Genomic DNA, 27,600 nt, shown 5'->3' on the forward strand with positions numbered 1-27,600 from the left:
GCCAGGGATCATAAGACGTGATCTGGAGGTGGACCCCAAGACTACCTGGAGCAAGGTTAAAAAAAAAAAATCAAAGGCCACTTGGAAATATTGGTTATTATCTCATAAATAAATGCTATTTTTAAAAATATGGAGAATTTAAGCAAATAACTTGTCTCAGTATAAGAAATTTTCTTCCCTTCCTCTAGGTTTCTTTAGGATGTTTAGCAAAGACTTAAACTCCCAGCTATGTTTTGATACCTTCCCCAGTGTCCACATCCCATACCAGTGTGGCTTGAGTGCTGCGCTTGAGCTTACACTGATGCTTGATTATTGAAAGTTTATATTAGAGTTTCTCTTGGGTTGTACACTCTTTGAATCTGGAAAACAGCATCAGGACATCTCCATTGCTATAACGTTGGCAGCATTTTCATTGGCCTAAAAGTCTGTGCTCATCTATGTACCCCTGACTTTACACAACCCCCTAGCAATCCTGTTTATTACTTGCTATGTAGTTTTGCCTTTTCTTAGGGAGCTGGATAATTGGAATCATAGAGCACACAGATTCTTTTGGATCAGCATATTGCACTTGATAATATACTTAAGTTTCTTCATTTTATTTTTAATCATGGACTGAGAGCTCCTTTCTTCATAATATTAAATAAAATCCACTGTCTGTATATAAACACCATTCATCTAGCAAAGAACATTTTGGTTGCTTCTAAGCTCTGTCGATTATCAATAAAATTGTTCCTTTTAAGTTACAATATTTTTAGAGTAATAGATGCATGTGGATTTTATAATAGGCTTTGATGACTGACTACCTGTAGTTTTCGTCTCTCCATATATGCCACCCAGGCTAAGCTCATGTCATGTCACTGATTATAGACAATTTCTGTGTTGACTTCTCTCAAATACATGTCTGACTCCAAACTCTCCTCTTCTAAACTTCATACTCACATGACAAAGCCCTGTTAGGGTGTCCAACATTAATTAAACTCAGCACATTCAAGCTGAACCCCTGTCCTTCTCCCTCTGGTGACTTCAGCCTGGCATACGTGTACCCTTTTCTGTGTCAATGTTTCTCTAATCTTCCTAGAAACTTGGGACCCATGCCCTGCAAATCTTGGATGACTTTCTTCCTCTCACACTCCTCATATAACTTAGCAGTGAGTAAGTGGAACCTTGCCCCGTATACCAGCTCTTTATCTGGTCACTTGACAGGGCTAATATAGATTTTAAACCACTGCCACTTTTATTTTTATTTTTTAAATTTAGGAAGCTGAATGGCCTCTTCACTAGAGTCTCTGTCCTTGTCATTAGTATCAATATTATAGCCTTGGGATTTATTTTACTCAGAAAAGATCACAAATTCACAAAAAAAGCTGCACACTCAATAAAAAGAATTTTTTTCTCAACAAGTCGACCATAAGTTGCTGCTCTGTTCTCTCTCACCCTCCTCCACTCAAAGACTTCAGTGTTCATTTTCTACCCAGACAGTACTATCTATGTATGTAACAATGTAACATTAAACTCAGCAAACTTGCTGCTCATTCTCCTTCAAGTGCTTGCTGAAACCTCACATTTTCAGTGGTGCCTACTTAACCCCCCCCCATTTTATAATTCAGTCTTCACTTTGCTTTGATTGATGTTTCTTTAGCAAAATGTATAAAGGAATGCTGACTGAAATGGATGCTGACTGATACAGGAGATTGGACCTGCGAGGAAGTAGAACAAAAAGATGTTCCAGCCTCCTCCCTGTTTAGTAGAACAGAAAGTTTAAAGTTTGTATAGGCAGCTGCTGAGGGTAGACATTGCAGACATTGAGAGCAAGCAAGAATGTTTGGATTAAGATACAAAGAAGATCCAGGAATAAACATCCAGGAACATTTACCGACAGTGGTGTCTCGTTTCTGAGTATATTGTTAACTGGACATTGTTGCAATGCCACTGTTTTGTGCACACAGATTGAGCTCCCAGATTGAGACTATAGCAGTAAAATTTATGGAGGTAAAAGATACTAATGAGAACAAATGAACCACTTTGGGGGAAGGAATCTTGTCATCTCACAGTAAACAGGATGATGGACCAAACTGCTGACCATGTTTTTATAGAGAAGGATAATCCCAGAAGCCTGGATTCCTTAGATTCTTCTAGATAGAGTTGAGCGTCCTTCCAAAATCCCTCTGTTTTGTTCCTACCCAGTGAAAGTGTTCACCACTCAAAGAATTCCATCTGGAAATTTTAGTTCTGGGCATGACGAATGTCCTAGAGTGAGATGGAATTTTCTTCTCAAGCTAGGACAATAGTATAGTATTCTATCTTAGCATGGAACAACACCGAATTCTTTCAGATACCATGAAACACAAAGACATATAAACCATGTATCTAAATAGTATATGTTGAAACAGAGATGTTATGAAACAGTCTGCAATAGTAACTGATTTTAAGCTTCTGCTTTCTCATGACTGTCTTTTATCTGGTCTAGTAAGATCGTCTCAGCTTCTCCTACCTTCTGATATTCCTCAATTTTTATTTTCTGCTTTGCCACAAATGACTCATCTTATTGAATTCCATATAACTCATATTCTTGGAGAAGACTGATTGGCCTGGCTTATCTTGCAAAAGTCTTTCCAGGTCATAGGTTATGGACCAGTCAGCCCATGAGGTTCCCTAAAGTCAGTTCACGACACTAGTTGTGGTCAGGGGAAGACAGGGTGCTGTGGTAGAAAACATGGGTGCTATTTCTTAGTAGGATTTTAGAAATGTCACAAGAGTATTGAGAAACTGAATTTCCTTATCTCACTTCTCAGGGTTTTCAAATAACTCAAATCTAGCAGCAGAGAATCACAGGAGGAGGATACTCGCTTGTTAAAAAGGCTGGTGGACTTAATTTTTTAAAAAGGATTTAATGTGTGTGTGTGTGTGTGTGTGTGTGTGTGTGGTGCGACAAGGTCTTGCTTTATAGTTTAGATGGACCTGAAGCTCAGCATGCACCTGCCTTAGCTTCTGGGGTGTTGGAATTTCAGGCATGCACTACCAGGCCTAGCTAAAATAGCTTTCATCTCTCTCTCTCTCTCTCTCTCTCTCTCTCTCTCTCTATATATATATATATATATATATATATATATATATATATCTTTTTTTTTCTGAGATGGAGTTTCACTATGTAGGCTTTGCTGCCCAGGAGCTCTCTATAGACCAGGCTGGCTTCAAACTCACAGAGCTCTGATTACCTCTGTTTCCTGAGTGCTGTGATTAAGAGTGTGTCTCCCCTCTAGCCTCCAGATAAGTTTAATTTGAACTGAAAGAAAGAGTTATACCACTCTTTGGTCTCGGTGGCAGAAGCAAGATAACAAAAGGAACATCATCCTTTGGAAAGTGTCGCAATAAGATGTACATGTTGTGCCGCCCCTGTGGCTCAAAGGCCTACCACCTTCAGAAGTCCATCTGTGGCAAATGTGGCTACCCTGCCAAGCGCAAGAGAACATATAACTGGGGTGCCAAGCTAAGAGGTGAAATACTACCGGAACTGGGCGGATGAGGCACCTAAAAGTTGTTTATTGAAGATTCAGACATGGATTCCATGAAGGGACAATATCTAAACCCAAGATATTGGGCAGATAAACTGGCAGCTGTTGCAGCATCCAGTTCTTCTTGAGGATTTCAGTCAGTCATAAAAAAATTGTTCTGGTTTTGGAAAAAAAAGAAAAAAAAAAAAGAAAAAGAAAAGAAAAGAACAAAAGAAAGGGTTATACCTATTAAAATCAAGTATAAATAAGAGATGTTCCTGCAGTGCAGAGTTTGGATTGCCACTGCTGAGTATCAAGTCCCATTTTGTTTCCCTGTAAACTATGAAGATGTTTATCTGTCTATTTGAGAAACTGGAAAGCAAAGCTCCCTATTTTTTTTTTTTTCCGTTTTCTTTTTAAAGTCCTATGAAGTAAGTATCTTGGAAAGGACTGCCAGCCCAAGGATGTAACAGGCTCTTGGCATACTGGCTGTTTTTACACTGTGATTTCTGTTTCCCTCACAGTCACAGCACACAGTAAAATACCTTCAAGGCCAAATGAACGTTTGCGAGTGAATCATTTGCTTCCAGGAACACAGAGGGAAATGCTGATGTTAAAAATGGCATCTGAGAACCAAGCAGAGGAAATGCGTGTGGAACCAGTGAGGCCAGCCGTGGTGCAGGAAGGGAAGGTCAAACGGTCTTGCAACAAATCATGACAGATGTGCTATGAAGTGAGTCATATCTGAGAATCACATTGGTGCTTGGGTCGATGTCTCCTTATGTCTATCTTTATCAAGGAACACTGGGAGACATGAAGACACATTCTATGATTACCTCTGGGCAAATATTTCCCAGGAGGGGAAGTGGGGGTGGGGGAGGGGGGACTTAACTCTCAGAGAACTAAGACAACACACATAAAAGAGAAAATCTGGGGGCATAAAAATAAGGGAGAATACATTTTTTAAAAAGTAATTTGAAATATAAAGAAACACAAAGAAGAAAAGAATTTGAGGACATACAGCAAGATGGGCATTTTCGCTACTATTCCAATAGGTGAGTGACTGCTGAACTGGGCAGGCCTGAACAAGGACACAAATACATATTTACACCTGAGACTATTTACTCATCTATCCACATGCACACATGTGTAATGGTGTGGAGTACATACACACACCTCATCTGAATGAAAGTTTTAAGAATTACAGAATCTTCTTGGCTCTCTTTATATGAGCCTCTGATGCCTAAGGGATGTGAATGTATGATTTTCTTCAAAGTACCAAGGTACATGCAAGAAGGAATTAAGATTTTTATCTTACCTTTCTAGTTGAATTGTGTTTTCAATAGCCAAAAAGCCCCGTTGATGATGGAAATTTCTCTCTCTCTTTTTTTAAAATATACTTTTAGTTAAAATGTGGTCACATAAAATGTCTCATATTGTTTTTCATCTGTGGGTCCTCACTGCAAATCTACAGGTGTGAATATATAAGATGGGGTAACCACAGAAACCAGAAATGGAAGCTTTTTTTTAATGCAGTGGGAAGGAGCTGCAGAGTTAGCAAATCACTAATTTTTAACTTATCATAAATAAATTGAGACTAGTTTGTTAGTGGTTGCTAATACCACAGAGCAGACAGATTCGTGGTTCCTGAGGTTGGTTGTTTACTGATATCTCTAAAGGGCTTTGGGAGTCCTTGACACCGGTCTAGTGCTAGGAAAAGTTCAGATGGAATTGATCTGGAGCATCAAGATTGAATTTCCCATAAACTGCCAGATTTTATAAACTACAGCATATCCACCTTGGGTGGTCATACACAATCAAAATAACACTCCACATTATTCTTCTTTAGTTTTATATTTTACTAATTACAAAGGGAGATGTGTACTTTACAAGGAAGGGGACTATTTCCTGTCACTTTAACCCAGGAATCAACTTCACCATCACTATGAGTAAGCAGACATTGTGTTCCTTTTGATCTGATATAATGCCTGGGGAGATAATCAAAAATAAAAACAGATATTGACCTTAATGATAGAAAATTCTATGTACAATAAAAATTATAACAGAGGCAAGCATAGTAAAGGAAAGACACGTGGGTCTAGGAGAGGGACTCATGGGGATATACAAAGGTTGAAGAGTTACCCTATATTGCCTGATAGGTGACACACTCCATAAGGAAGTTCACACACTTTCTTGGCTTACTTTTCCTTTACTGTTATCTGTCATGGGATCATAGACTAAAAGATTCCCTCTTCCTGCTGATGCCCATACTCCCTGAAAAGCACTATGCCCAGAATGCTTTCCACTGCTCCTCTATTCTGAGATCACAGGCCAGCCCCCATCCAACATTACTGTTGCTTCTTCCCAAGGATATACAGCAACCTGGAGGAGCACTTGGTTTGGCTTAAAGATATCCTTTGCTTGAATTTTGTCTCTGATGTGAGCCAGTCTGTCATCTTAGGTTCCTATGGCCTCACTGGACCCCCAGTCTTTCTTCTCTACAAAGAAGAAACAGCAATGGCTGCTTCAGAATGTGATAATCGTGAGAATGAGAATGAAATAATAATGTAGGTGTAACATGCTTACGGGAAATCCTGGTGTTCAGTAAGTGCCTTTATGATTCAAGTTCTAATCATATTTCTGTCAAACTGCTGAAATGAACGGCTTTCTCCTTCCTTTATGGTAGGTAATGTGCCTCATGCCCTCAGGATGTAGAGTTAGCCCTAGATAACTGGGTTCTGCATCTGTGGATTCAAGTTAAAAAATTAACTTAGATCTCTACTGAACGTCTAGACATTCTTTTCTTTGTCACTGCCCAAACAATCCTCTCTAACTATTCACATAGATTTTACATTGTATTAAGCATTGTAAGTAATCTAGAGATGGCTTAGAGTACAGAAGGGCATATATAGGCTATTTCTAAACACTGTGCTGTTTTATACAAGGTACTCTAGCATCCATGGATTTTAGAATTTATAATAGTCCTAGACCAGATCCCTCAAAGATAACTAGAATTGATGGGATGGCAGTGTAGGGATGCTGCTATGTGTGTGTGCGCACGATTAATCCCTCTTCTAGGAGTGCTTCTTTACATTACAAAATCCAAATTGCCTGGTTAGGAAGACAAAGTCAGGATCCACGCCTATGCTATGTATGTCCTGAGAGGTTTGCTTCATCCCTGAATACTGTCTCTGTGCTCTGCTGATGAATTGCTATTAACACCAAGTCTCTGTCCTGATTTTCCATCATCTTGTGCCAATGATTAGTCACTTGCCCCACACCTGTAAACCTTATTCTTGCTCTTGGAGAAGGAACAGTGGGGAAAGGATTTGTCTTCATAAAACTTAGAGCAGGTGGAGCAACAGATTATGAGCTTAAAAGCAAATGTATAATTACAGATAAGCACCATGAAGAAAATAAAGAGAGAGGAAGGGCAGGGAATGTGTGTTCATTACTGATAAAATCAGGAATTCTATTTTACTTTTTATTATTATTTTTGTCTGAGAGGCTTTTCTCCCAAAGAGAATAAGGAGATGAGAGCCACAAAACATTACAGGGGGATCTTCATAGATGGAAACAACAACTGGTATAAGGACCGGAGCTTAGTTGAACTTGAGATGTTTGAAGGATTGAAAGGTCTATGTGATTGAGGCAGAACAATGAGAGATGGGGTCAGAAAAAGAAGCAGGGTGGTGGTGGGGTGGTGGGGGTGGTGGGGTGGTGGGGGTGGTTAGGTGATGTAGCACCAGGTAATGCAGTACCAGGCCAAGGAATTGCATTTTATTTTGTTGAAATGAAAAGTGATTGGAGACAGTAGCAGCAGAGATGTAGAGTCTGGCAGGGAGTATGAAATGCTTTGGAGCTGAATAGCAGAACTTGTCAACTGAGCTGGTTGTAAAGGAGGAATCAAGAATGACCCCGGATTTTCATCCCAAACTCACTGACTAGTGGTGTCATTTACCTAGATGAGAAAAAAATACTTTGGAGTGTGGTGTTTTACAAAGGGAAAAGATATAATTCTGTTTTGATTGTTAAGTTGGAATGTTTGCTAATCCACCAATTAGAATAAGCAAGTAAACCATAGAGGTAAAATCGTGGGACTCTGGGAGAGCCTGGCTTGAACTGTAGCCTTCAGAATTGTTAACCCGCTGGATTAGTTAGTTTTAAAGCCACAGGGAAGAATGCAGGCTGAAAAGCAAAGAATCCAAAGTCAGATACCTGAAGCATTCTAACATGTGAAGCGATGAATATCACATTTACAGCCTTGGGTTCTTCCTGCCCCTGGGCATCCTACCTAATGCTCTTTACCTTCCTGGCTCAGTGCAAAGCAGGAGTGCTTCCTGCTTTCTCCAGGTTCAGCCTTTGCTTTTATCTGTAGTTCACCTCTCTTCTTCCAGCATGCCTCCCTCACTGTGACATTATGCAAGCTTCATTATTTTTCTCGTGGTGCATGTGTCTTGTCTCCCCAGCCAGGACAGAGAACACATCTGTAAATCCTTGTATCTCCTTCAAAAATATAACAGGCAACTATTATGTGCCCAGGAATACATGCTGATTAATAGGGTAAACTGCTTGTAAATGCCCCTATTGGGCCATGCTGGCAGGTGTTTGTGACCCACAGGTCTACTGCATCTTTTTCCAAGTGGTGCTGCCTGGCTAGGGATTAACTATTGTCTCTACTTGCATGATTAAATAATCACCAGAAGAAAACCTTGCAGCAAGGCAGCTGGGCAAAGCAAAGCACAAGGAATTGAAAGGACTTTGGTCACAGATAAGCACAAGTAGCGTAAGAAAAACAAACCACCACAATAGAAGATCAGGATGGCAGCAGAAGGAAAAAGGGCTGTGCTCTGGAGTTGGCTTAGCTGGTAGCATGCTTTCTGTGCATGAGGACCTGAATTACTTGCTCAGGCCCCATACGACAGCCTGGGTGTGGTGGTGTCTGCTTGTAATCCCAGCTCTGGGAAGTCAGAGACAAGCAGATCCTAGAAGCTTTCTGCCATCTTTGTCTTCTCAGCAATTCTGGACCTCCAAAACAAGGTGAGAACTCTGCCTTCCACACATGTGTGCATACATGTTGCTCTAGTTTGCTTTCTCTTGCTGTGATGAAGCGCTCTGACACAAAGCAAATTACATGACAGGGTTTACTTGGCTTCCACGACAGAAACTCAAGCAGGAGCTCAAGCACATGCTATGGAGGAATGCTGTTTACTAGCCTCAATGGGCTATCTTCCTTTGTTTGTTTGTTTGTTTCTTTTTTTCTTTCTTTGTTTCTTTCTTTCTATCTTCCTTCCTTCCTTTCTTTTTTAAATAATTTATTTATTTTTATTTTATGAGCATTGATCTGTGTTTTGCCTGCATGTAGGTCTGCATGAGGGTGTCAGATCCTTTGTAATTAGAGTTACAAGACAATTGTGAGCTGCCATGTGGGTGCTGGAAGTTGAACCCTGTTTCTCAAGAAGAGCAGCCAGTACTCTTAACCTCTGAACCATCTCTCCAGCCCCTGGCTAGCTTTTTTATACAGCCCAGGACACAGTGGGCTAGGCTTTCCTACATCATTCATCAGTCAAGATAATTGCTTAGAGACATGGCCCCAGAGACCAATCTCAATTGAGATTCCCTTTGGCCAGCACACATATACATGCATGCACACACATACATATGCATCCACGTAAACACACAAAATAATAAAAAAGGCTTGTTTAGTGCAGTGGTGCATGCCTATCATTCCAGTCATCTGGAGAATGCAGCAGGATTGTCAATTTGAGGCTTGGGCTACATAGCAAAACACTCATAAAAGAAAAAACAAACAAACAAACAAACAAAAACAAAACAGCAACAGAAGCAACAACAATGACAAAACAGAAAAGAAGAAAATTTTTAAAAAACCGAAAAGACCTTTAACAGTCACTCCAGGAGCTTTACCACAAGTCCTGTCGACTGATCAAAAGCAAGCCAGTCTGAACACTGATAGAGTTAGTTAGCCCTTGTATTTCTAGAACACGGACAAAGGCCGAGGCAGAGCATGTTCTTTGTGTTTCTCTTTTCTTCTAGAATATTGTAAGTTTCCTGCTGATTAAAGACCAGTTAGATCATGGCTAACTGTGACCCAAATGTCAACTCCTGGTGGCCTTCTCAAAGCCTGTTGCAGCCTCTGATCAGCAGCACCAAAAGACAAAGAGGACCCACCCACAGGTACAAGGACAGGAGGCGGGGAGAGATGGGAGGGAATGCACCAGGGAGAGATGGGAGGGAAGCTGTGCATTGAATCCAGGGAACAAAAAGAGACACTCACAGCAGCAGGTGTTGGCTGGGAAGAATATGAGAATGCTGATGAGTGGAATGGAGCTGGAGCTGTCAGAAACAAAGAGAAGATGAGAATGTTGCGAAGGGAACACAAAGGCACAACATGGAATGCAAATCAGAGTGGAAAGAGTGAATGGAGATACAGAAGGAGGTGAAGTGTGGGCTCACAGGAAAATTGTATGCTAAGTTAGAAAATGTAACTCTGTTGGGGTATTCTTTGTATTACAGTGTATCTTTGGGAATATTTGGCCAAGAATGAGAAATAACAAGGTCTTTAATAAAATCAGACTTAATACATTATAGTTTATCTCAGTGGTTGAAATTACATGGAAAACTAGAAAAAAAAAGTAGAGCATACATAGCTGATATAATTCATAATTCCTCTGGGTCACCAGTTCACAAATAATGACGTGGAGACTTATTATTAATTAGGAAAGTTTGGCGTTAGCTTAGAATTGTCCCACTAGCGCTTATAACTTAAATTAACCCATATTTTTAGTAAACTAATTTCATTGTTTTGTTTCACCCAAATATTGCTTTTGGTCTTTGCTGGAACTGGGATGAAGAAAACTCTAAGCATCTCACTGGAGACTTTGGATGGTTATCTTCTAATGGTTTGCCTACCTAGAAATTCAAGGGGATCATTTAACAGCAAGTTGAAGACACAGTGATATCATTATCTAGTCTCTAACTTTGAGACTCTTGGGGAACTCTTTTTAGGTCTTCATGTGAGGTCTAGTGTGCACTCTAGGTAAGATCACCCTAAAAATAAGAAGAAAAACCTCTTTATATTTGTTATGGAAGACTTGTTTCTCTTCAGGGAAGAGGTACTTGGTAATGAGAGGCTCAAATTACTGATAGACTCTGGAATAACCCCTTAGTATCTCTGGGCAAGATTTGTGAAAAGATCTCAGAGGGGACCCCCTACACATTTGGGGGGGTCCTAGGTATTTCTTAGTTGTGATATTCATTACTATGGCCATTTGTCAAGGTATATAATTTGAGTGGGGGAGCTTATATATTGTGTTCCAGAATTTGAAGGACAATGTGTCTGTGACAGAAGAAATAATGTGTATAAATGTAACCAATAATGGGCCTGTGTTGCATTCTTTTGGTTGGAGGCTAGAAAAGAATTTATGGAGAGGTTAAGTGACCTACTTAAGATTACAACCAATCAGAGATGAAGCATTATTCTGATGTTCCCTTTTGCACTACTCAAAACATTCCATGCCCCTATAGAACAACAAGAACAAGAACCAATAAAAGAATGCCCCTAAACCCAACCTTAGACCCTTGGCAGGTGGTCACGCTATAGTACACTTTCCTCACAACGTGTCTTTTCAGATATGACCTCAACGCCTTCTCCTGGGGCATGTGGCCATGAATGTGGCAGACTCTGTAGAGAGTAGACAGCTCACAAGGCTTTTCATCAGAGGACAGGGCCACCACACTTGTCTTAATAGCACGACCCTTACTCTGGGACACATTTCTCACTGTCATGTCTGCCCAGCAGCCTGGATAATGACACTGATTCATTTGAATTTTTCACATTCTCTCTTTCATGATTAGAAGAATTCTTGGCTTGTTTTACAGGCTAGACCTTGTCACCCCTCATCATTTATTACAAAAATCACAAACACTCTCCCTGTTCATAGGAAGGCCTGTTTCACTTTCACCCATTTCCTCTTGTTCACAAGGTCAGTATTTTTGTCTTCTGTTTTCACATAGATTACTTTTTATATGTGTCATAAAAAAAGGAAGCTCAACCATGATTTTTAAAGTTCCCTGACAGTATATGGCTTGGTAACTGTTATGGAGTAATGTCCTTTCCCTTTCTATTACTCATGTGGCTTAAAGTGCTTATCTCTTTTGAGAACAGTTGTAGGCAATGAGCTTTTATCTCAGTATAAAGATAAGACAACAGAAGATATATATTCATTCAAAGTAAGTAGGTTGTCTCTAGAAATGGTAAGCTTCCTAGGTTTTGAGATGAGTAGTAAGCGCTTGGTGGAAAGCAATTGTGTGTCAGAGATTAGTAGGAGTTTCAACAATGGAAAATGTTTAAGTATTTTTCAGGTAGGAGATTCAGAAAACCAAAATAAACCTAAAGCTGTATAGAAGGATTAGAAGTCCCCTTATTTCTCTTTCAATCATATACTGTAGCTGGATGTACTGAAATATAAACCAACAAAAATCATAGATAGGTACAGTTAGTTTCTTTGAGTTGGTGTCTGCCTTAATCATGGTTTCATTTGCCATAATGAAACATCATGAGCAAGAACAACTTGGAGAGGAAAGGGTTTATAGCCCATTGCTGAAAAAAGTCAGGGCAGGAAATCAAACAGGGCAGGAACCTAGAGACAGGAGCTGATGCAGAGGTCATGGAGGAATGCTGTTTACTGGCTTATTCCTTATGACTTACTCAGTCTAATTTCCTAAAGAACGCAGGACCTCCAGCCCAGGGGCAGCACCACCTACAATGGGCTGGACCTTCTCACATCCATCATTAATTGAGAAAATGCCCTACAGACTTGCCTACAGTCCTATCTTATGGAGGCATTTTCTCAGTTGAGGTTCTTGACTCTCAGACGACTGTAGCTTGTGTCAAGTTGACATAAAACTATTGAGTACAGTGACATGGAGTAATCTCTAGAGATGATTTTTGCTAAGCATCTTTTAAACAGAAGAAGAAACTTAGGCCTCAAAAGGGAAAGAAGTATTTTTTTTTTCAAAGATCACCTAGCTAGTCATGTTGTCTACCAAAATAACAAGCCCAAAAAATGATCAGTAGATTAAAGGACAAGGGAACAGATTTGTGGAATAAGAATCTCCTAAATTTCTCTTTTGACTAATGGTGTAATTCCCTAATCCCCTATCTATTATTTTAGGGCTTAATTTTGACCCTCTGGTTCTTGAGACAGAGAGGAAAAGAAAGCAATGTTGGAGTGGGTTACTGCTAAGACCTTAGAAGTGTCACCTTAGAAGAGTTAGTAAATCAACAAACAGGAAGGCAGCAGTGTTGCCATGGTGCCACTTGAAGAGATACCATGGTTACGTCTCATTAGATCAAGGCCAGCCATCATTATATATGGATACTTTCATTGCTTTGGGCCCTAAAATTATTTTTAATTTTAAAGAGGACTCTATTGAGCTTCAAGTTCAATGTATTCAACTCTATGAATTAATTCTTTGATAAGCCATTAACATTTTTAATACCTCTCTGTTCTTAGTCTATAATGTCCTAATTTCTTTTGATCACAGATAGCTCCTTGTGGAACTTTTCTGTCAGGGGATATAGACTAGGTACTTAGATGTGGAACATATGACCATTAGGAGGGTGAGTTATGAACTTATGCCATATTGGTTTCCAATAATATCTACATCATTTCCTCATGATAAAGAGAGTGATAATCTATAGGGATATAATATATAGGGATATAGGGAATTGGTTAAGTGTTTGTGGAATGTGCCTGAAAAAGATCAAGGGCTGAGTTGAAGCCACTTTACTTGAGGTTTTTCTTTTCTTCCTTCCTTCCTTCCTTCCTTCCTTCCTTCCTTCCTTCCTTCCTTTCTGTCTTTTAAAGGGGGCTTGAATAGGAAGAGATAGGCCTCAGAATAACAAACAAACAAACAAACAAATCCAAGCCTGTGAATGATGTTTGTACAAAGTCAATTTTATGTAAGTATTTGTGGAAAACTGAGTCTCAGAAAGGAGCCACAGGAGCAGCTGTGTGAACTGTGCTGTGAAGGATTTCTCCCCATCCCCCCACCCCCACTGTGGCTCTGAAGGCACTGAGCTTGTGCTGTTTGTGTTCTTAAAGAACCCAGCATTTTCAGCTTGCCTCCAAGCCCTCCTTTCCCTCCTCACCCCAACCTCCCTGTACTCTACACCTCAGCTCTTTGGAATGTCTAATCTCCAGATAATTACACATTTTGTTACTTCTGCCTGTGAAATACTTCTAACTGGTTAATTCACCAGATTTCCAGATCTGAGATTATATATGAATATCTTCTGGGAAGTCATGTTGCACATCTAGACGGAGCTGATGTCCCTCCAGAGTGCAGCCACACACCACACTGGCAGAAAGCTCTTCACACTTGTCCTAATCGCTTGTTGTTCATTCTTGACCTCTCCGTACGGCTGTGCATTTAGTGACAGCAAGAACCTCGTTTAGCTTATTCACTGTAGTATCTTTAGTGTCCAGAATGATAAGTGGAACTCTGTAAGTACTTATTTTAAAAGTTAGTGAATAAGTGGATTATACGCTCAGAGTTAGGAGAGAAGGTGCTTTCTTGCTGTCCATTATGATCAGAAAAGATTCTTGCCAGCACAATATTGTTATTGTCCCTTTAGTGTTTATAGAAAAATGCCACATGCTATTTACATTTTATAACATAGAGGACTTTTTTTGTAGTTAAAAGTAATGATATGTGATGATCTTTCTATATGTTTAAGCACATCTGCAAGATTCACATACTAGAAACACAGCTGCCAGTATGATAATATTTAGTGGTGCGGTCTTTAGGGGATGAGTAGAGTATGCAGTTCTTACAGGACCAGCTTAGTTCCTAAGAGAGAAGTTTTGTTATAAGTAGCTTCATCCTTCCTATATTTCTGCTTCCTTGCTTGCACATATGACTTTTACAGCCATCAATCCCTCCACTGTGTTACAACACAGATGGAGTGTTCTCAGGTGATACTAAGGCCATGTTCTTTGGATTCTACAGACAGCAGAATCACAGCCCAAATAAATCTCTCTCTCTTCTCTTAAACATTATCCACCATCAGGCATTATGTTATAGTAACACAAAACAGATGAGGACTGGAACCACATCTGTTTACCAAATCTATAGTTTGGCTAGGTTTTTGATGCTTTGTTATACAAAGAATAATGTAAGTGAGAACATCTTTCAACTAATGGTCAGAAACATGATTTGGCTACTCCAAATGTAATTCTCTAAAAACAGGGACCCTTTCAACCACACACTGGAAATGGCAAACATTTCAATTTCCATTCGGAGCCTCATTTTAAACATTCCCTGTACACTGTTCATCAAGTCTCAGTATGTTCATTGTTAAAAGAAGTTATAAGAGCAGTTGTGAAATGGAGGTGACCAGCACATTCCTAACGCTGCAGGGCAATGCTTCCAGATCCCATCTGTACCACTAAGAATGACCAGCAGGATGACAAGCATATGGTCTTTGGGAAGATGAAAAGAGGCTGTAAATGTTCTAGAAGCCATGGAAGATGATAATCAGCAAGATGATTGTCAGGGTTAAGTCTGGAAAACTATAATGTTCGCCTTAACAACTAGGCCACCATTTTTGTGGCTCAGAAGTCACCACTCCACCCACCTGTGTGAATGTCCTGTAGTCTTTGTGTTCCCCGTGTTTCACAGTTTCCTCCAAGTCTAGTTGGATTTCAGATTAAGGCATTGATTGCAAATAAAAAATTAAAATAACATGGATCTGCTGGGCTATGGAAATGCTTGGGGGGTTGAGGCAAGAGAATTGCAAGACTGGTCTGGGGTACGTAATAAGTCCTTCTGTGAGAGTGAGAGAGGAAGAGAAAGTGAGAAAGAGAGTGAGAGAAAGGGGAGCAGCTAACAATAAAAATACTCTCAGTTACTTTCCCTGGGAGTTTTCCCATTTATCACATGACCCTCTCTCAATCAGTGGTTGAACACGCAGGGACCATATAGCTATCACTCGGGCTTCACTTTTAGCAGGTGACCTGAGCTTGGATTTAGTTCCTCTTCTTGTGATGCATGCAGCAAATGAAAGAGGAATCATAAGTCTAACTTCCTCTAGTTCAGGAGGACAGCAAGGGAACACATTAAAATACTCAGTTTATGATGCATGTGGCTTAGAAACCTCAGTCTAGTTGCTTTGCAAGAGAGCCCCAGGAAAACCAAGGTTTGTTTTCCATGAAAAAAAAATTATTTTAGATGGTTTCATGAATAAACAAGAAACATGTGGATTAAGTACAACATAACTTTCTGCTCCCCCTCCCTTATTTTCTTCAACTGCATGTTTCACTGGATCCCCTCCATTCCACTTTGTGCATCTGTTGAAGAGCAGAGAAGGGTGTCTATTCTCCATCCTAAAAGCATTGCGACTGCATCAGGAGAATTTGGAAGACACCCAAACAAAAAAGTGTTACATACTGCAGAGTGAATGTATTCATAGGCAGCCTGCAGATGTGGAGTACTGTCTAAACTTTTTGCAAACATGTCCCCTCTGAATCCTTGGAAGAATCCACTGCAACGTTATCATCACTCCTACTGGTAAAATGAGGACGCTGATCTTCAGGTAAGATAAAACTTACCAAGGTCATAGAGGGGCCTTATGCTGGAGTGCCACACCTTTAGTCTTCTCTTTCCATTATAGCTCAACCTTGTCATTGTAAAAGGGGTATTCAATAGGGACAAAAGGGCTGAACCCTGCCTTAAAGTTGTGTCACCCTAGGCAAGCCATTCCTCATCACTGGAATTATTTATTTATTTATTTTCATCTGTAAAATGAGAGAGAGGGAGAGAACTAGCTAAATTTAATATTAGTTACAGTTTGAAATTCTTAGGACAATTTAGTAAATATAACATTTTGTCAGTACACTGATAAAAATACAGTAAGCACATTACTCTTCTTACAATTAGGAAAGGCGAGATCCAGCACATATTTAACACAGTAGTGAACTGGTTAGAACTAGTTCATTCTCCCCATCTGTTCAGTTCTATTCTTCAGTAACTTTTTAAAAAAGGTTTATTATATATATGCTCTGTCTGCATGTGCTTTATGCCAGATGAGAACATCAGATTCCACTATAGATGGTTGTGAGTCACCATGTGGATGCTGGGAATTGAGCTCAGGACCTCTGGAAAAACAGCTAGTGCTCTTAACTGCTGAGTCATCTCTCTAGCCCCCCTTTTTTATTTTAAGTTTTTATTCATAGTTTCCCCTCCCTTCCCTTCTCCCACTCCCTCCCACCTCTCCTCCACCCCCATCTACTCCTAAAAGAGGGTAAGGCCTCCCATGGGGAGTCAACTAAGCCTGACGTACAAGTTGAGGCAGGACCAAGTCCCTCTCCCTGCATCAAGATATCTCACCACAGGGAATGGGCTCCAAAAAGCCAGTTCATGCACCAAGGATAAATCCTGGTCCCACTGCCAGGTGTCCCACAAACAGACCAAGCCACACAACTGTCTCCCACATTTAGAGTCCTAATGACCAAATGAGACCAAACTAGGCCCTCTCCAGCCCCTCTAGTCACTTTTGAAAGCATCTACCTGACTTGACCTCTTGCCACCCTTCGCTTTAGGCATGTCACTTATGCTCCTTATAGGTGTTGATGATCTGAGGATTAGGGATTGAGATGGTCTCCACTGAAAGAGCCAATTAAAAGGCACCCTCCCTTATCAATGTGCTGGTCTTGAACTCATGAATGGTAGCTTAGTAGTCACTGTGTTTATAAGTGTCTTTAGGTAGTTGTTATGAATTTTTGCATAACTCTTACTAAAGCCTGATTAGCTCAAGAGCAGTAAAAGAGACACAGGCAGATGAAGTCCTCTACCCTCCTGAATTTGTACATGAATAAAAACAGGGAAACCTAACATAACCTACTAACCAGCTAAAGTTATCTCCTCTCTCCCCCTCCCCTCCCCTTCTTTTTTAGGAGTAACATTCTTCTTACTGGTAGAATGTCTGTTGGGACTATATATATATATATATATATATATATATATATATATATATATTGCTATTAACTACTCCCCAAGGGCTTGCAATGGTGCACGTTAAGTTAATCCGATGTTTCATTCCTACAATGATGCTCCAGATAGTTGGATTTCCCTCCTAGCAAGGTTATTTGATCAGACCATCTGGTTATAAGACATTGCTATAGACAGACTTCCTGTCTCCAGTGCTCATGAGAAGTTCGCACCCTTCTAATACATTCTCTCTTTTTCTTCTAAAGCATTCATTTGTCTTTCATTAGGCAGTGCTGGTATCTATTACTGGTACCATGTAATTCCAACAAATACAAACTGCATCCATACTGTTATGCCATCTACTGTGTCAGCTCCCATAATATATTTCCTTACTGGTTTCTATAATACTCATGCAGGTTTAAAAGTTGTAAATAATCTGACTTTTAATTTGCCCAGGATGTATCTTTATTCAGAATATATATTCTGTGGAAATGTGGGGTTCTTCTCTTACCTACCTTCCCAAAACACAGTTCTACAATCTACATTGAAATGTTTAATAAAGTACACAACTTTTGATTGAGCATAAAATTAGTGGCCTTATTTATTATTTGAGAATTTAATACATGTATACAATGATTTTAATCATATGTACTCCCAGAACCCCTTCCAACTCCTCCCATATCCCTTGCTATGTTCCTCTTTTAAAAATATAGCCTGCTTTGTCTAAACTTACTGAAATGTGTTTGGATGTCAAGCCATCTACTTGAGCATGGTCAATCTACCTGTGGCAACACCCCTGAAGAAAACTGACTTTCCTTCCTAGGGAACCATCAGCTACTGATAGCTCCACAGCTGGAGGAGGAGGTCCTAATGAGCCCCTCCAAAACCCATTCTGAAATGTTGACTGGCTTAATCTTATGTAAGTCTTATGCAGGCAACCACAAATGCTGTGCCTAGAAGACTCCATCTTGTCCCAGTCCTCCCTGATCTTTGGCTCTTCCAATCTTACTTCTCCCTCTTCCACAATGTTCTTTTAGTCTTGGGGGCCAGGGGTATGATATGGGTTTTATAGATTTTAGGTTGAGCACTTCACAGACATTTGTTTTCTGCACTTTGACAAATTGTGAGTCTCTACATTGATCACTATCCACTGCAGAAAGACACTTCTCTGATAGGGACCAAAAGCTGTTCTAGTCTATAGCTATAGAGATGAATATTTAGAAGGCAGCTTTTTTTTTTAATGCCAACTTATCAACATAATAATAACAGGCTCTCCCTTAGAGCCTATGAACTCACTAGCCATGAACTTTTGACCAAATTTTACAGCACTAAGAGCCAGTTTCCTCCTGTGGAGTGGTGTTTAAACCCAATCAGAAGCATTGGAAATTCCATAACTTTTATCCCCTGATTGTGCCTATGGGCATGTCTTGGTAGGCTGATCATCATTTTAAGCTCAAGGGTTCACTGCTGATGACTCCTTCTCCCCTGGCAGCCTGGGTATGGTTCCATGAAGCCAGCTAGCCAGAAGTAAATGCCCAGGTTGGTACCAGCTTGTTTTTTTATTCCCATGTTCTATGACCAGAATATATGGTGTTTTAAACAATAGGGCCTTACTAACAAGTTCTAGTGGGCAAACTGGAGCAATGACAACAGCCTTCATTGTTTTAAACCTTCAGCTACTTGAAGGTTTAAAGGGAGGTATCCTACACCAGGCATGGGTTTATTTTGTCTGACAACCTATAACTTCTAGGCAGAGCACAACAGCTGCCTACAGGACAACTCCATTTAATCCTCCTCCGACTCTCTCATTCATGCCTCTCCCTCTCCGTGTGTGTGTGTGTGTGTGTGTGTGTGTGTGTGTGACCTTTCTGTCCTACCATCCTCCTCCCATGTCTGCATTTTAAATGTGAAGAAGTCAGTTCAGCTGCAGAATTGCTCTAGGCTTCGTATTCTCTTCCTGGAAAAACTGGGGGAGGAAGAAGCATTCGCATCTGCCAAAATGTCATTCTTTTACAATGAAGTGAGATTTCATCTTCTAACCAGTGTCAAAAAATGACAAAGGAGAGCAGGTGCCTAAGTGCAAGACTGAAGCGAGAGCCTAGGTAAAGATGAATGCTTTGTTAGCTAGGTGGTGAAGCAAAAGCTTTAATGCAGTTGGTGGCCTGTTTGTCCTTGATACAGGTCTCTTCTAAGATGTGTTGGATCTGTTCTGTCCAGTGGTCAAGAGTTTTGTCATTAAAGTTTCACAGACTTTCCTTATAGGCAAGATGCTATGTAGAGAGCTGGGGCTTTGAGACACCTCCTATGAGAAGGGGGTCTGAGGATGAGTTATTGGCAGAGGCTAACAAGTGTGAATACAAAGAAAGAGAGGAAGCAGGACTGCCCATTGTGAGCCCTAGGCCGTGATGCCAATCTGCTGTTCTCTGCCAAGCCAACAAGGAACTCCAGAGCAAAGCTTGTCTGTTAGAGGAAGCACTGGGCAGAAGTGGCCAGATGATAGCACCCACAGCATGTAGCTGCTCATGGGAGGTTGCCAAGCAGATGTTAGTCTCAGTCCAAAATCTGTGAACTTAAGTGATTGACCTGCCCGAGGGGTTTCCAGGCACTACATTCCCGTGGCTTTTATTTGTCTTGAACTGTGTTCTCAACTCCTTCATGACATGAGACTTCAGTGTACACAATCTGCAACCAAATGGTCCAGGTGAACACACACTCTCTCTCTCTCTCTCTTTCTCTCTCTCTCTCTCTCTCTCTCTCTCTCTCTGTCTGTCTCTCTCTCTCTTACTTTATAGCCTAGGCTGGCCTCAAACTCTCATCAATGAGCCTGTCTTCAGCTTCTAAGTGCAAAGGTAACAGTAAGAACCATCACGCCTGTGCAGATGGGAATTCTAGCTCTACACTTGCCCACTGTGTGACCTTACACAACTCTTAACTTTGCTGTGCCTCCCATGCCTCATACAGACAAAAAGTCATGTGTAACGTTTTGGGATCAGTGTACTGCACGTGAAAGAATGTGCTACATAGGGCATGCACACCATGAACAGATTCATTCTTATTGCTGATCTATCAAGTGCCAATTCTGTTCCAGTACCCCTTGGTAGAGTGTCTGTCAAGCAATGTAACAACTCTACCTTTGTGGAAAACCTATCTGAGAGACCAGAGACTCTAATCAACTCCCCAATTACCAGCCCAGTAGCAGGGATTTGAGCCACTGCTTGAAGTTTGTGTTGGGAGCAAACTTGGTTGTTTCTGTGTGTTTATTTCCGACCTTAGCAAGATCTCCAGAGGCTGCTGCAAAGTGCAGCCTCTCAGCTCTAAATGTCAGCCTTCCATTTACTGCCGTGTTGAGGTGGAACAAGGGAACACACGTCACTTCATACAAGTGTGAGCAGACAGGCCCAAACTCCACATTCTGAGAAACTGTGAAGAAATAGCTATTTTAAAAAAGAAGTCCTCTAAAGGTCTTCAGAGAGAGCATTTTTATTTATTTGCCCAACATGTAGGGTCCCAGGTATCATTCTAAATCTTTATACATTTCAATTCATTTAACCTTTACAACACTATTTTGTAAGTGCTTAATGTAAATTGTAACAATATCCTCATTTGGGAGGGTAAGATCTCTATGTGCTCTAGACTGACCTTGGACTTGTGATCTGTTTTGTCTCTGTTTTCCAAGAACACCTTTATTTTATACCATGTTAACTGAGGCCCAGTGAAGCTGATAACTTTGCCAAGAAGCGAAGTTTTTAAGAAGCAGAACTGGACCTGAAATGTCTCCAGAGTTTGTGATCTTCCAATACACACACATGCACACGCGTGCGTGCGTACACACACACAAACACACATGCACACATGCATGCACACTCACACATCTTCCAGGTTAACTCTTCTCTCTCAGTTGCATCCCTTGCTTCCCACTGCCCTACTGTGAGGACCTCTTGGAGAAGCAATGTCTGAGAGGACAGCTCTAGTCATTCTGGGTCTGGGATTCTTCTAATTTGCAGTGGAGGGGAGGCCTTAATGGTGGTTCAGTGTTTTTTACTTTGGATCCCCCACCCCCAATTTCATGGTATGTATGTAGAGGTCAAAGGAAAGCTGTAGAGTTGGTTGTCTCCTTCCACGTTCTGGGGATCAAGCTCATATTGCCAGGTTTGTGCACCAAACTCCTTTACTTGCTGAGCCACCTTGCTGGCTCCTTATTCTGAATTTTCAGTTATGCTTGAGTCCATCTGATCTGCTACTAGTTTCTTGGATCCAGTTTGCCAACTGCTTGCTAAAATCCCCAGGACAAGTTTCCAAACTGCCTCTGAGAGCAACAGAAATGACCTCTAGCTAGCCAGCTGGTGGATCTCTAGGTGAAATACGATTTTGTATTTAGAAATATTACTTGTATTATTTCATCACATTTACTATTTTATCTATTTATTTAAGGGGCAGAATCTTACTACAGATCTCAGATAGGCTCAGACTTGGTATCTAGTCTATCTGGCTTTGAACTCATAGGTCCTCCTATGTCATCTTGAGGACATCATCACTCCCAGCTTGTTTTAAGTTTATCATTACTTAGTTTCCTGGCTATTGAGCTCTTTAAACATTTTGTCAAGTGAATCTGGACATTGTATGTGTTTCTGTATTTTACCTTTGACATATGGAAAGAATACATGACAAATTTCAAATGGCAGAATAAAGCATTTGATTTTTGTATCAGTGTGTCCTGACTTAGAGGTAAGCTTCTGAACTGTTCATGTTTTTAAAAGGAAGACAGGCCAGGAACAGGGCTGTGGTACAGAAGTTGCTTGGTGTGTATAAGGATAAAGTGCCACAAACAGCTATGCAAAACACATCAGGAGGAAGAAAAAGAAGAAAGAGGTGGAGATTCCTATAAAGAGAGGGAACGTTTTGAAATCAGTTAAACCTAATCAGGTTTAATACTCCAGAATGGGGAGTTGGGCAATAGGAATTCTAACCCCAACTCTTCGGTAAATGTGTTATATGGCACTGGACAAGACAACATTAGATTTGTCCTGGGCCTTCACTTGTGTTTTTCATTTTTAATGATCATTTCAACATCATTTTTGAGGGAGTGTAATGGCAGACATCCCAGAGGGGTGAGCTAAAGCAATATTTATTTTATCTATTCCCGTTTTCCCTCTCCTCATTATTAAGCCATTTGTGTGCTCTGGACTAATCAATGCAAGACAGACTGCCCTGTAGTCTCATTTACAACAAGAAATATAGTAGCTGGAAAATTACTGAAGGGATTTTATAGAAACCAGTGATTATAATCATATCACTACTGATGTCATTCTCATTCCAGTTTTAGAGAGCATTTATTCAGGTGACCCCACGTGGGTATTATATTGATCTAACCAGGTTCATCTGGTCATCTTTTGCACTATAGCAATGAAAATTGTGTCATTATTCATCAGCCATCTTCCTCACCATGTCTTCTTTGTCACTGTCACCGATAGAATAGATCTATTCATAAGATGATACTATTTCTTATTTTAGAAACAAAACAAATTATAAAAGGCAAAGAATGCCAATCTCAAATTTAAGCTTCCTAGCTTTAGCAGACGTCAAGGGAGACTGTATGCTTGTATTGCAGTAACATTTTATTGATTAATTCTTTTAGTCAATCAGTAGTTTTTGGGTACTTTCTATGTGACCTGCATTACACCTAGGGTTCAAACTAGTAGGTGCCAACAAAAAAGGCATTTTGAGTACACTGGGGACTGGGTGGTTAATGCTAATGAGACAGAAATGGAGAGGTAATGAGGAGACAATCTCAGGGTAGCACAAAAAAATAAAAGACCCAGAAAAAATATTGGGGCTCAAGCTTCAAACTGAAGATCAGAGAAGCAAAGGAGCCAAGCCAGTAGATCTTACATCAACCTAGCTGAAATGGTAATCCACAAATTCTCAGAGGCAAAAGGCTTTTCATTTCTGGCTCCTCCTTCTTATATTCCTTTCTCCACCCAGTCATATCATCCTGTCTCTACATCCCTATTGCTGGGATTAAAGGCGTGTGATCCCAGGTGCTGAGATCACCTTTGTGTGAGCTGTTTCTTTTAGGAGTGGAACATTTTGTGTAGTCAGTAAGACCTTGAACTAACAGAGCTCCGTCAACCTCTTAATCCTAAATCCTGGTATTAAGGGTGTGTGCCTGGCTTCTATGGCCAACTAGTATGGCTGCTTTGCTGTTTTAGTCTCCAGTAGATTTAATAAATTATAAACACTATATCACCACAAGAGATTATCTAGATTACATTAATTCAGTCTAGGAAAGATTCCCTTCACTATGGGTGCCAGCATTTCATAGGCTGAGTATCTGGACTTAATACAAAGGAGAAAGTGAGCTGAACACTAGCATTTGTTATTTTCTGCCTCCTGACTGCAGACTCAGATGTGACCAGCTGCCTTCCCCATCATGGTGGACTGTCCCCATAAAGTGTGAGCCAGAATAAAGCCTGCCTTCCTTAAGTTGTTTTAGATCAGACAGTTTACTACCATAACAGGAATAGTAACTATCACAGAGACTCATATGATAAGAATATAATAGCACACACACACACGCACACACACACACACAAAAGCTAGCACATATATAAAGGAAAGGTAACACAATTATGAGCATGTATACTTGCCTGGACCTGCTTAACATTTACACTGTAATACGTGCACCATCTTCCAGAATCACATTAGAGGGTGTGCTTATGTGTATGTGACTTACTTTGCTCTGCAATGTTTAAGAAGTCCATCTTTGTACTGCTTTCCAGGTGCCATTATATGGAGATGCCACAACTTACTTCTTTATGTTGAGATAAAATTGACATTTTATAGATTGTCTCAGTCAGCTTTGTGTTGCTCTCATCAAAATGCCCGAGAGGAAAGGGTAACCCAAGAAGGAAAAGGTTTACTTTGCTTATGAATTCAGAGGGTTCAGTCCATCATGGTGGGGAGTATGTGGTTGCACAGATTCCTGTCATAACACCAGAGAATGGAGAATAGGTAATACCGGAAGGAGCCAAGGCAAAATAAAGCCCTCGCTGACTGTGTCCAGAGATCTGTTTCTTCCAGCTGGGCCTACACTTCCTGCCTTTCACCACTTCCCCATAATGCCAATGAGATAGGAACCCACCTTGGCATTCAGCCACTGATTAGATTTAATTAGATCTAACTGCTCCTGGAAATGGCACAGACACAACTCAAGTTGACCATCATAGGTAAAGTCACTATGAGCATTCATGGACAAGTCTTTGTATCAACAACACACACTCCATGAATGTATGACATTCTCAGACAATAAAAAAATTTAATTGGACAACAATAGATTTCTATTTTTTAATTATCATCCATGTTTTTAGTTTCCTATGTTTAATATCTAAATATATTATAAACCCAAACATGTTTGTTTAAAAAATCATTTATCTTTCTTACATATTTAAAATTGAGAAATAAAATTCATGGACTTTTGGTTCTCAAGAAATCTAGAAGTTCTGTCATTTTCATTCAAATGCACACCATAGATTGCTTGGTATTTTTCCTTATTTACTCAGAGCCTGGGTTTTTGGCTTTTTTTAAAGCTGTCTTTCTTTCTTTCTTTCTTTCTTTCTTTCTTTCTTTCTTTCTTTCTTTCTTTCTTTGTAAAACTTAATTTTTTTTAAAGCTGTTTCTCTTTGGTGCATTTCTATTGTGTGGTGAAGTTCCCTAATATTTCCTTCTGAATGTCTAGTGTCTAATCTGATATTAATCTGATCAGAAATGTTTATTTTAGGTACTGAGTTCTTTTTAATACATTCCACGTAGCTCCTCTTAAGTCCATGTTGTTCTTTAGACCCCTCAACATGTTACAACATGTTAAAATAACTCTTCTAGTCTAACTCCATTATCCTTTCTTCTCCCCACTCCCTGTTTCTTTTCATCTTTCCTGGTTGCTTTGTTTTGTTTCTGTTGTTGTTGTTGTTTAGTTTTGAGACAGAATCTGACTATGGAGCCTAAACTAGTTTCAAGCTCAGTATCTTGGTGACTTGGCTAATTGAGTGCAGGGATGACAGGAGTGTGTCAGCGTCAGCTCTGTCATTATATGTTACATCTTTTCTGTGATTGACCTTCTCCCTGGCAGATGAGCTACTCTCATGGTTTGATAAGAATGGTTCCTTTAGGCTCACGATTTGAATGCTTAGTCTTCAGGGAGAGGCACTGTTTACAGATGGTCCTTGTTCTACCTCTCGAACGCCATGTCTGCCTACATGCTGCCTGCTCCCCACCATGATGACAATGGACTGAACCTCTGAACCTGTAAGTCAGCCCCAACTGAACATTTTCCTTTATGAGTTGCTGTGTCATGGTGTCTGTCCCCAGCAATAGAACACTGACTAAGACAGCCATATTTTCATTTTTATTCTAATTACTTTGAGTTGAGTTATAAACATAGCAGATTTTATATGATTGGGTGCTGTATTTAGTAGCATAAGGCAAAATGGCTAAAAATAATAATGAAAACATACACTAGGTGGATGTAAAGCCAAGTCTCTCCTGAATCCAATGAACCATGGGGTAAAAAGAGTGATAAAACTCCCTTTCCATAGGCATGCTTCTTTCTGTTTCTGCCTGTCTCTTTGCCTTTTATTTAACCCATTTCAGTATCTGACTTAGCTTGTGAAACCCCTTAGTAGGAACATTTACAGATTTTATTAGAAGACGTCCCCATTTTTAGCTGGTAAAAAATGATGATGATGATGATAATAAAGCAATAAGGCCAAGGAGATGGCCTTTTCTGTGAAGTCATTGCCTTGTGAACATGAGGACCCACGCGCAGAGCCCTTGAACCCACATAAAATGCCAGCAGTGTGCACCATAATCCCAGCATTAGTGAAATGAAAGACAGCCTCAGGCGGAGCTCTGGAGACTGTGGGCCCTTAGCTCCGCCTACTTAGTGAAGCTCCTGGCTAGTGAGAGGCTGCTTATCAAAGAAAAAGTGGAAAGTGCTGGTTACCTGAGGACCGACACCTGTGGTTGTCCTCTTCCCCGTGTGTGTGAAGTTTGCCAGTACCTACATCCGCAGTCCTCTCTGCCTGCCAAATCAAAACATGACAGCCCCTCCTAGGCATGATAAGGGTTAATACATTTCAGTGAACCAATTAATTTTTAGTCCTTATTTGTTTATTTGCCTTTGTCTTTTTCCCTTTGGGTTTTTTGTTTGTTTGTTTGTGTTTTTAAACCTGTAGTATGTTGTTACGTCGAAATTTTCTGCTTGAAGGAAAGAGGTTTTCTAAGATGGACTGACTCAGCCATGAGACTATGTTCCTATTTTCCTTTAAGCATTATTCAAAGAAACCAATTATCTTTGGAGAGCTGGGAGATTCTTCAGTGACCTCTCAGGCTGAATTTGCAGTAGCTTCATGGGAAGATTTTTGATTGCTAAGCTATACTCATCTATTTTTTAATTGAAATAATTGCCTGTAGAATATTAAGACATGATTCATTTCAAAACATTGCAGCAGCTGCCCGTTGGCTAGTAGCGACCTTGTGTGAGGGTTGGATGGTGTTTTCCACATTTATTGGCTCTATGTGTTTGGTGTGTTTCCAAAAATGTAGCATTAAAAGAAGACATAGTAATATTTGGACATATGTTCAGCATGATAGTTCATTCCCTGTCATCACAGCCAGGAAAAAGGTCATCTGTGGGAAAGAAGATGCTGGCTTTTATCGAGCCCAAAGGAGATATTTTCAGCAAGCTTGTTCTTCCTAATTATGTGAGATGATGGGCGCTCAGAGCAATGTTGGGTTGGGTCTCTGGGGAATACATGGTGAGATGCTGGGAAGGCAGAGGATGTAAAGTTTGGGAAGACAAGGGGCCTTTGGATTCCCTGGGATGCTTCTCTGAGTAATTATTTGGTTATTAGACCAGAAAATGGCATGAGTGGGAGGAAGATAAGAAAGGGTGGGCAGTGAGAGTAATCAGGATGCATTAATGTGTGAAATTGTCAAAGAGTACATTTAAGGAATGTAAACTAAGGGTGCAAATGAGATTGTTAAGAATAAAATGAACAAACGAAACCGAAAAGGGGCCACTTGCCTTTTCCAAGTTGTG

The 27,600-nt window shown here is 40.3% G+C and overlaps 1 pseudogene; it reads left to right on the forward strand.

The window, feature by feature from the left end:
* Positions 1-9,736: 9,736 nt before the first annotated feature.
* LOC127231413 (60S ribosomal protein L27a-like) overlaps positions 9,737-27,600 on the forward strand; it is a 40,162-nt pseudogene continuing 22,298 nt past the window's right edge.

Source organism: Phodopus roborovskii, unplaced genomic scaffold (genome assembly GCF_943737965.1).
Source record: "Phodopus roborovskii unplaced genomic scaffold, PHOROB, whole genome shotgun sequence".
NCBI classification, from domain to species: Eukaryota; Metazoa; Chordata; class Mammalia; order Rodentia; family Cricetidae; genus Phodopus; species Phodopus roborovskii.